General features: G+C 38.3%; 1 protein-coding gene across 4 annotated transcripts in view; it reads left to right on the top strand.

Annotated features, from left to right (window-relative positions):
• The first annotated feature begins 3,923 nt into the window (after positions 1-3,923).
• Positions 3,924-10,047, top strand: part of LOC127649260 (CMP-N-acetylneuraminate-beta-1,4-galactoside alpha-2,3-sialyltransferase-like) — a 110,563-nt gene continuing 104,439 nt past the window's right edge. For 3 of the 4 annotated variants that reach the window (XM_052134288.1, XM_052134287.1, XM_052134286.1), the window contains exon 1: positions 3,925-4,124. The gene's annotated coding sequence lies outside the window, so the exon portion shown is untranslated. Of the gene's footprint in view, positions 4,125-10,047 lie in introns of all 4 variants that reach the window. The other variant, XM_052134285.1, reaches the window with a different exon arrangement.

Genomic DNA, 10,047 nt, shown 5'->3' with positions numbered 1-10,047 from the left:
TGCTGTTTTTGGTATTGTTTGTATTGTTGTTGACTGGAAGCTCCTGTCACCTAGACAAATTCCTTGTATGTGTAAGCATACTTGGCAATAAAGCTGATTCTGATTCTGATTCTGATAATCATATTCTTTTAATTCTCTGTAAAACTTAATGGAAAAATATGCCCAGTGCCCACCCTAAAGATCAAAATGTCTGAATGTATCCTTCACTGCCTATGAAATCACACAATCCTGTGCATGCAGATCAGCAGCGGTTGAGCAGAAGAAAGAAAATGTTGGCCAAAGAGCCAGTTAATAGCACATTTGTGTATAAATGTATGTTTTTCCCCACCTTTTCCAACTTTTGATTGCATAAAAGTAGTAGTTATTAAATATACACTTGGTTATCACCAAAACTCTCTTGATTTTGGTCTAGATTAATAGTCCTTTATGGTTCGATTGGACTGAAGGAATGCTGATATCCTAGTAACTATGAGATGTAGTACTGCCTAGGATGCCTGTCCGAAACCAGTTTCTGGAGGTACCTTTGTACTCAAATGCTGTCTGTTAAGTCATTGACTGATAGTTCAAAGAGGCAACCATGCAGCTACCTTAAAATTTAGATGCAGCCCTGCTGTATAATTATTAGTCCAGATTTACTACCAAAATTACAAGTTTCAAACCCCAGCATTTTTTTTAGAAATAAGACAAAACAATTAAAATCGTGTTACTGTAATTGTTCTATTTTTGTGTGCATATTTGGAAATCTGTGTGATATATGACTGTGAAATCTGTCCTTTATTTTTCTGGAAAGCGTGGAGCTACCAACACAAGATCATAGGTTAGATTATAGGGAACACACCTCAAAGGCACTTTAAGTGTCTGCCAAATGAACAAATATACTTAATGAGATAATGGATAAATAATTTTTTGTGATCAATTGTTGTTTATCTGTGGTGCAGAATGTGTCTGATAAATTAGTGAGCCATGTTGTCGTTGTCTTTCTGTCAAACATTAAGCCCTTAAAGGAATATTATTAATACAATTATTATTCAATACTAGCTCAATCGACAGCAGTTGAGGCATTACAGGTGAAACTCGAAAAATTAGAATATCGTGCAAAAGTTCATTAATTTCAGTAATTCAACTTAAAAGGTGAAACTAATATATTATATAGACTCATTACAAGCAAAGTAAGATATTTCAAGCCTTTATTTGATATAATTTTGATGATTATGGCTTACAGCTTATGAAAACCCCAAATTCAGAATCTCAGAAAATTAGAATATTGTGAAAAGGTTCAGTATTGTAGGCTCAAAGTGTCACACTCTAATCAGCTAAACACCTGCAAAGGGTTCCTGAGCCTTTAAATGGTCTCTCAGTCTGGTTCAGTTGAATTCACAATCATGGGGAAGACTGCTGACCTGACAGTTGTGCAGAAAACCATCATTGACACCCTCCACAAGGAGGGAAAGCCTCAAAAGGTAATTGCAAAAGAAGTTGGATGTTCTCAAAGTGCTGTATCAAAGCACATTAATAGAAAGTTAAGTGGAAGGGAAAAGTGTGGAAGAAAAAGGTGCACAAGCAGCAGGGATGACCGTAGCCTGGAGAGGATTGTCAGGAAAAGGCCATTCAAATGTGTGGGGAGCTTCACAAGGAGTGGACTGAGGCTGGAGTTACTGCATCAAGAGCCACCACACACAGACGGGTCCTGGACATGAGCTTCAAATGTCAAACGTCTTACCTGGGCTAAAGAAAAAAGAACTGGTCTGTTGCTCAGTGGTCCAAAGTCCTCTTTTCTGATGAGAGCAAATTTTGCATCTCATTTGGAAACCAAGGTCCCAGAGTCTGGAGGAAGAATGGAGAGGCACACAATCCAAGATGCTTGAAGTCCAGTGTGAAGTTTCCACAGTCTGTGTTGGTTTGGGGAGCCATGTCATCGGCTGGTGTTGGTCCACTGTGCTTTATTAAGTCCAGAGTCAACGCAGCCGTCTACTGGGACATTTTAGAGCACTTCATGCTTCCTTCAGCAGACAAGCTTTAAGGAGATGCTGACTTCATTTTCCAGCAGGACTTGGCACCTGCCCACACTGCCAAAAGTACCAAAACCTGGTTCAATGACCATGGTATTACTGTGCTTGATTGGCCAGCAAACTCGCCTGACCTGAACCCCATAGAGAATCTATGGGGCATTGCCAAGAGAAAGATGAGAGACATGAGACCAAACAATGCAGAAGAGCTGAAGGCCGCTATTGAAGCATCTTGGTCTTCCATAACACCTCAGCAGTGCCACAGGCTGATAGCATCCATGCCACGCCGCATTGAGGCAGTGATTAATGCAAAAGGGGCCCAAACCAAGTACTGAGTACATATGCATGATTATACTTTTCAGAGGGCTGACATTTCTGTATTTAAAATCCTTTTTTTTATTGATTTCATGTAATATTCTAATTTTCTGAGATTCTGAATTTGGGGTTTTCATAAGCTGTAAGCCATAATCATCAAAATTATATCAAATAAAGGCTTGAAATATCTTACTTTGCTTGTAATGAGTCTATATAATATATTAGTTTCATCTTTTAAGTTGAATTACTGAAATTAATGAACTTTTGCACGATATTCTAATTTTTCGAGTTTCACCTGTATATTGATTAGCACAAAAATTACATTTGTTATTCTTTTTCTTAAAAAAAAAAAGCTAAAATCTGTGTTACAGTGAGGCATTTACAATGAAAAGAAGGGGGGCAATCCATAAATGTTAAAATACTCACAGTTTCAAAAGTGTAACCACAAGACGTAAACAATATAGTATGCGTGTTAACATGATTTTAGTGTGATGAACTCGCTTACTAAACTTTTCAATGTAAAGCTATGTCCAGTTTTACAACTTCATTGCCATGATGATGTAATATCAACAAACCCTAAAACGATTGTAAAATTACGATTTAAACAACTTTATAGCTCAAATAATACACAACTTTTTACAGAATTCATGTCAGTGCTTTTATAAAATTATAAGCTTCAAATTTCTGTTTAAACCCTCCAAAAATTGGCCCCATTCACTTCCATTGTAAGTGCCTCATTGTAACCTAATTTGTTTGTGCTTTTTTGTTTTTAAAGAAAAAGAGGGACGAGGGGGAACTTAAAACTAATTCTACAATCCAAAAATTATCATTACATTTCAAAAATGCATTCCTTGAACTCACACGCCAACACTTTTCAAATTGCTCCAACAGCTCTCAGTATTATTCAATGTACCTGTCTCTATAGAGGCTTATTAAATGATTTTTGTTGATTTTAACATGTATTCGTTTTTAAAGATACACCTCATGCTAAATCTTACATGAATAATGCAAAGAAATGACAGATGAATATATTAGCAAGTAATAAAAAGCTCCCTGGTCTAAGTGCCCATAAAATAAACTGCTATAGCCTACTGATTTGCATAGGGCTAAAATATTGTCCAATAGCATATATAAAAGACAGACAGGACCTATCATGTGGGCAACGTTGCAAGGAGATAATGCAATAGCTGACGAGGAGAGACTGTCACATGAGAAACAGACAGACAAAACGTCCATGAAAAGATGCTTTCATTGCCACGAAACTGCCAGATAACACTATATAGCCTACTGTATATTCAAAGCACTGAACATGTGACAGTTCACTAGATTTGCTGAAAGCAAAAGAAAACTAGGTTAGATATCTCAAAAGAATGCAACATAAATTCGCTGCCACTAGTAAACTGCATAACGAGACAGCATTTTTTTGAGCGTAGTCAAGAAGCAGCGTATTTCCAGCGTTCATTTAAACGGACATGACGTCAAATAAACGTGGCGCTGCGGACATATTATGTCAGTCTTGTGCACGTTGACATAAAAAAACAACAGCGCAGACGAACACAAACCGCCCCTAAGTAGTCAGCTCACTAGAAATTGAAACACAGACAGTTTCTATACCTCCCACACAAAACGGTGTCGAATGGAGTGGGGAGGCAGCTTCACTCTCGCTGCTGTGAGGAGGTGATAAATTATCCTCGCAATTTTTTTTTAGCGAAAAGAGTTTGAAGATAACGGCGGGGTGAAAGACAAAATGCGACCGACACCATTTTAAGCCGAGGCTTTGGGCGACTGGTGTGAACTGTACAGGTAATGTAAAATTAAACCATAGAAGGGGCGGATTGTGTACATTTTTAAGCGTCCGGACGGGTGTTTTACCGGAGCTTCTGTTCATTCTACGACAGACAGAATAACTCTGCGGTGAATCTAGCATTGAATATAGGGATATATGAATGATTTTAAAGGAGTAGCATGTATTAGAATTGTGAATGAGTTTTCAGCCCGTCTGGACTGTGTTTGTGTGTGGTTCGCTAGCTGAATGAGCGCAAATGGGCTACTTTGCTTTAGGCCCCTGAGCCCATTTAATCAACCGCGTTTTCATCACATTATCTTCAAAATGTATTTCAGTCAGGGTTTTCCAAGACCTTCTTCCTTTCCGACTCGGGTTTATTTGGTGTGCCGTTTCGAAATGTGTCGGGTTTGTTGTGCTTGGGTAAATATCTTGATAGCTGCCCGTTGGGTTGTCTGTGTGTGGTAAAGGGGAGGGAAACCGTTAGCCTGCTGTGCCCTCGGACAGGCTGAGAAATGCAAATATCCACTATCGGGACAAAACAATGTCACTCAGCTAGACAGCATTCGATCTACATGCATTGAGTTAAACATTATCAGAGGTGGTCCTCGGTTACTCTTGGTGTAAGTCAGCTGTGGTTGGAGCAGGGCTGTACCTCTACAGTGCGAGGAAAATGATTTGGTCGCAACAGTCATCTGACACCTGATCAAAACTCACGAAGAAAATAAACTGATAAGTGTTTCTGAAAAACTTTTTCAGTTGTTGGTCTTCTACGTTGCGTTAGTTTTTCTTTAGCTCTGGAGAGGTGCACGTGACAGCGAGATGTGTTTTAAAGAAATATTGCTGGTTCAATACAAGTTAAGCTCAACTGACAGCATTTGTGGCATAATGTTTATTACAACACATTTTATTTCAACTCGCCCCTCCTTTTGTTTACAAAAAGCAAAAATTGAAGTTACAGTGAGGCACTTACAATGGAAGTGAATGGGGCCACTTTTGGAGGGTTTAAAGATGGAAATGGGAAGCTTATAATTGTATAAAAGCACTTACATGCATTCTTATTTTGAGCTGTAAAATTGCATAAATGGTCGTTTTAGGGTTTGTTGACATTACGCCGTCATGGCATCCCATTATGTCACAAATGCTGTCGATTAAACTTAACTTGTAATGAGCCTGGAATATTCCTTTCAGCATAGGCACAATTACGATTTTTGGGCCCTCTGACAACTTTATACTTTAAATCTCCTTTTTATCGCAACTCGTAAAAGCATCCAAATTTTTTTTTAATTAATAAATGTAAACGAGAGCGTGATTGAACATTCATTAAGACACAGTAAAAACAAATTTAAGTTTGAATAATTAAAGGTGCTATATGTAAGATTGTGGAGTGGTGGTGTAGTGGGCTAAAGCACATAACTGTTAATCAGAAGGTTGCTGGTTCAATACCCGCCACCGCCATTGTGTCCTTGAGCAAGACACTTAACTCCAGGTTGCTCCGGGGGGATTGTCCCTGTAATAAGTGCACTGTAAGTTGCTTTGGATAAAAGCATCTGCCAAATACATAAATGTAAATATGTAAATGTAAGATTGACAACAAGTGTTTGAAATGGGTACTGCAGTCCAAATTCAAACTATTGGAGAGATGTCTGCCCCGCCCGCCCCGGACTCCAAGCTAAGAATTAGCCAACTCGGCATCTGTCTTAAAGGATTTCTGGGCTTTAAGCTGTCTCCATCTTCCAAAGGCATCTCCGATATTTATCCTCATTTTACTACTCTTCCAGTCATGGTGGTTTTTAGACGTATGGTTAGTGAGGCTGTTTAGTTCGGGTGGAATCTGTTATCTCTGATCCAGTTCCTTTGCTGGCTTCCATGGCTGCAGCATGCAGTGTTGTTTGCCTGCAAACTTGTTCAAATCTGGCAACCCGCTGGTGTCGAAATATTATTGGTGAGTGGACAGTGGGTGGGATCACAAGCCAAAACATAAACAGAAATTCTGGCCCCTATGGAAATTTTAAAGTAGAATATACTGACTGTAGTATGTTTCTTAATTCTGTAATGACATATTATGCTCATTTTATGATTTAGTACAGTACAAATATTACATACAGCACCTTTAAAATAACTTAAATTATGCTTTTAATTAAAACAACATTGTATATATTACATGAACATACAATTCAAGAATGCTTGATTAAGTTTAGTAAGTTTAGAACTGCGCTTCTAATATAAATGTTTTAAATGTTGAGTTAAGTAATCTCTTGGAATATCTGATTGCAAACTAGAGCTGGGTATCGGCACAGATGCCCCAATTCGATTCAATTTCAATTCACAAGATTTCGATTAGATTGATATTGATTAATAAGACATTGAAAATTCAGTAATACTAACTGGAGAGATGTTTCTAAAGCTGTACATGGAACACCAATTTAAAAAATATAGCTGCAAGTAGCGATGACGAGCCAAAGCACCATGGGTCCATTTACACTCGTTGGCTTTCAGAAAACTAAGCATGATGGTCACAGCAACAACTCAACATTAATGTAAACTTGGACCCTAAACATACAATGTGTAGTAGATATATGCCACCATTCCTGTTTGAATACAGTTTCATGTAATTTAATCCACTGCCATGACAACACTATATAAGTATCCCTTCAAAATTTTCTAAACAGTGTCTAACGATTTTGAAGCAATTTGGGTGAAAGTAAGAGGACTTTTTCAGTCTGTTGTAAGTGCCACACTTCCAACTGCCAGTTGGTGGTGCTATGACCGTGACCCACAATAGTCACATCAATGTGATTAACCCCCAAGAAAAAACATACAACTCTATTTTTATCTAACTCATACCATGCAGGTAGGATCTTGTAGCCTAAAGGTTTTGCTACAAAATTATGTGAAAACCATCCTGATCACTAATTCATACAAAACAATATAGTCATTTAACTTTTGTAAGACACCTTTAGTTTCAGAAAGGCCATATGTGAGGAGCCATACCTGAGAAGACATAGAACCCTCCCCTGGGAACAGAATAAAATGTAATATCTGAGATGGGGCATATACACAATATATAAAACAAATTAGGGCTGGGCGATATGGCCAAAATTGCTATCACAATATACATTTACACATTGCACTTTCTTTTTATTTCAAAGTTGACGGAAGAAAAGAAGAATTAATTCTAAACAGTCAAAAGCGTCTCTAAAAAACTACACAGGGGGTCAAGAGACGGCCAAAGCAGTGGGGTCTGTGGGATCTTTTACCAAAATATTAAAATATTTTATAGTTTATCAATTGAAAATGAATGTTAAAAGATCATCTGTTTGTTCTGAAGCATAGTGACAGCAGTCCAGTATTTGTTGGAATATTTTTACATTAAAATTAAATATTTTTTATATTTTTTCAGATACCCAAGTATGGGGCATAGAAGCCCTAGTGACTGTGGAATGATGCTGAATGTGGGTTCAGGGGTGTCCCGAGATACAATTTTGAAAACGTTTTTTAAAAAATGTAAAAAACCTTTGTATATTTTCATTAAAGTTAGAGACTAGTCAACCAACTTGTAATTAATTTTCACAAAATTAGAACAGAAATCGATTTGTTTATTTCATTTGTTTATTGTTAAAGGCTCGTAACATGCTGAGTAATAAAGATACATTTAGAATTGAAAAACATTATGGTCTAAAAGGTGCTTTGAAACCACGTTAACTCATGTGGCGCTTCATGTCTACACACATGCAGGGAAAAGAGGCGGAGCAGGACAGGGCAGACATTATGCATGTTTGGCGCTAGAGAACAATATTCAAGATTACAGCACAGAAAAATCAGAGCTGTTGTCCACATCACTGTTGTTCTGTCGCGCTCTTCACTACAGACTATGAGAGGGCGCAACCTTTGTCATGAAGTCTTGCGGTGCTGATGGAATCAATCCGGCGTCTGACGTAACCTAATTGTTAGCAAGGCAGCTAGCATTAGCAAGTTGATCTAGCAGCTAGCATTAGCAAGTCGATCTAGTCTGACCCTATGTTTTCAAAAGTGTGTTCAACTGTTTAGAAGCAGATCTCCTAGAAGTGATAAACTCCTCACTTTTCTCTGGGAGTTTTCCAAACTCCCTGAAAACTGCAGTTGTCAAGCCCCTCTTGAAAAAGAGCAATCTGGGTAAGACCATATTAAGCAATTATAGACCGATCTCAAATCTTCCTTTCATAGGCAAGATCATTGAAAAAGTTGTCTTCAATCAGCTGAACAAATTCTTGAACTCAAATGGATACTTTGACAATTTTCAATCTGGTTTCCGATCTCATCACAGCACAGAGACAGCGCTCATAAAGATAATAAATGATATTCGCTTAAATACTGATACAGGCAAATTATCAGTACTGGTACTACTCGACCTCAGTGCTGCATTTGACACTGTTGATCACAACATACTTCTTGACAGGCTGGAAAACTGGGTGGGGCTTTCTGGGATGGTCCTAAAATGGTTCAGGTCATACTTAGAAGGGAGAGGTTATTATGTGAGTATAGGAGACCATAAGTCTGAGTGGACGTCCATGACATGCGGAGTCCCTCAAGGCTCAATTCTTGCGCCACTCCTGTTCAACCTGTATATGCTCCCAATGAGCTAAATAATGAGAGAGAGAACCAAATTGCTTACCACAGCTATGCAGACGACACACAGATCTACTTAGCCCTATCACCTAACGATTACAGCCCCATTGACTCCCTGTGCCAATGCATTGATGAATTAAACAGTTGGATGTACCAAAACTTTCTTCAGTTAAACAAAGACAAAACTGAAGTCATTGTGTTTGGAAACAAAGATGAAGTTCTCAAGGTGAATGCATACCTTGGCGCTAAGGGTCAAACAACTAAAAATCAAGTCAGGAATCTTGGTGTGTCTCTAGAGTCAGACCTTAGTTTCAGTAGTCATGTCAAAGCAATAACTAAATCAGCATACTATCATCTGAAAAATATTGCAAGAATTAGATGCTTTGTTTCCAGTCAAGACCTGGAGAAACTTGTCCATGCTTTCATCACCAGCAGGGTGGATTATTGTAATGGACTCCTCACTGGCCTTCCCAAAAAGACCATAAGACAGTTGCAGCTCATACAGAACGCTGCTGCCAGGATTCTGAGCAGAACCAGAAAATACTGAACATATCACACCAGTCCTCAGGTCTTTACACTGGCTCCCAGTTACATTTAGGATTGATTTTAAAGTATTATTACTGGTATATAAATCACTCAATGGGCTAGGACCTCAATATATTGCAGATATGCTCACTGAATATAAACCCAACAGATCACTCAGATCATTAGGATCACATCAGCTAGAAATACCAAGGGTTCACTCTAAGCAAGGAGAGTCTGCTTTTAGCTATTATGCCAGCCGCAGCTGGAACCAGCTTCCAGAAGAGATCAGATGTTCTCCTACATTAGTCACATTCAAATCCAGACTCAAAACACATCTGTTTAGCTGTGCATTTACTGAATGTGCACTGTGCCACTGTGTGTCCTACTGTTTGTACTGTATTTTATTGTATTTGATTTTATATTCTAAACTGTTTCAATTATTCTTATTTTTTTATTCGTATTTTAATCTCTTCTATGTAAAGCACTTTGAATTACCATTGTATATGAAATGTGCTATATAAATAAACTTGCCTTGCCTATGTTACCACTGGTGCATTGTGAGTGAAGCTGACAGCGTTTTCAATTCATTCCTATGAAAGTCGAGCGGCATGCGTTGTGAGCGCCTTTGAGCAGATTTATTCCGCCTCAGTGGAAACGCAGCCTGAGAAAGCTGAACTGCTTGTGTTTAAGTGACACGCAGTAAATATCGAAAGTTCCTCAAAAGCTTATCGTGGATTTTCTTCATCATGATATATATCGATATTGTTTTATCGCCCAGCCCTAAAACAAATTTCAGGATTCTTTGATGAA

Source organism: Xyrauchen texanus, chromosome 9, assembly GCF_025860055.1.
Source record: "Xyrauchen texanus isolate HMW12.3.18 chromosome 9, RBS_HiC_50CHRs, whole genome shotgun sequence".
Lineage (NCBI taxonomy): Eukaryota > Metazoa > Chordata > Actinopteri > Cypriniformes > Catostomidae > Xyrauchen > Xyrauchen texanus.
The sequence above is the reverse complement of the archived record's forward strand: the minus strand, read 5'-3'. Positions and strand labels throughout refer to the sequence as shown.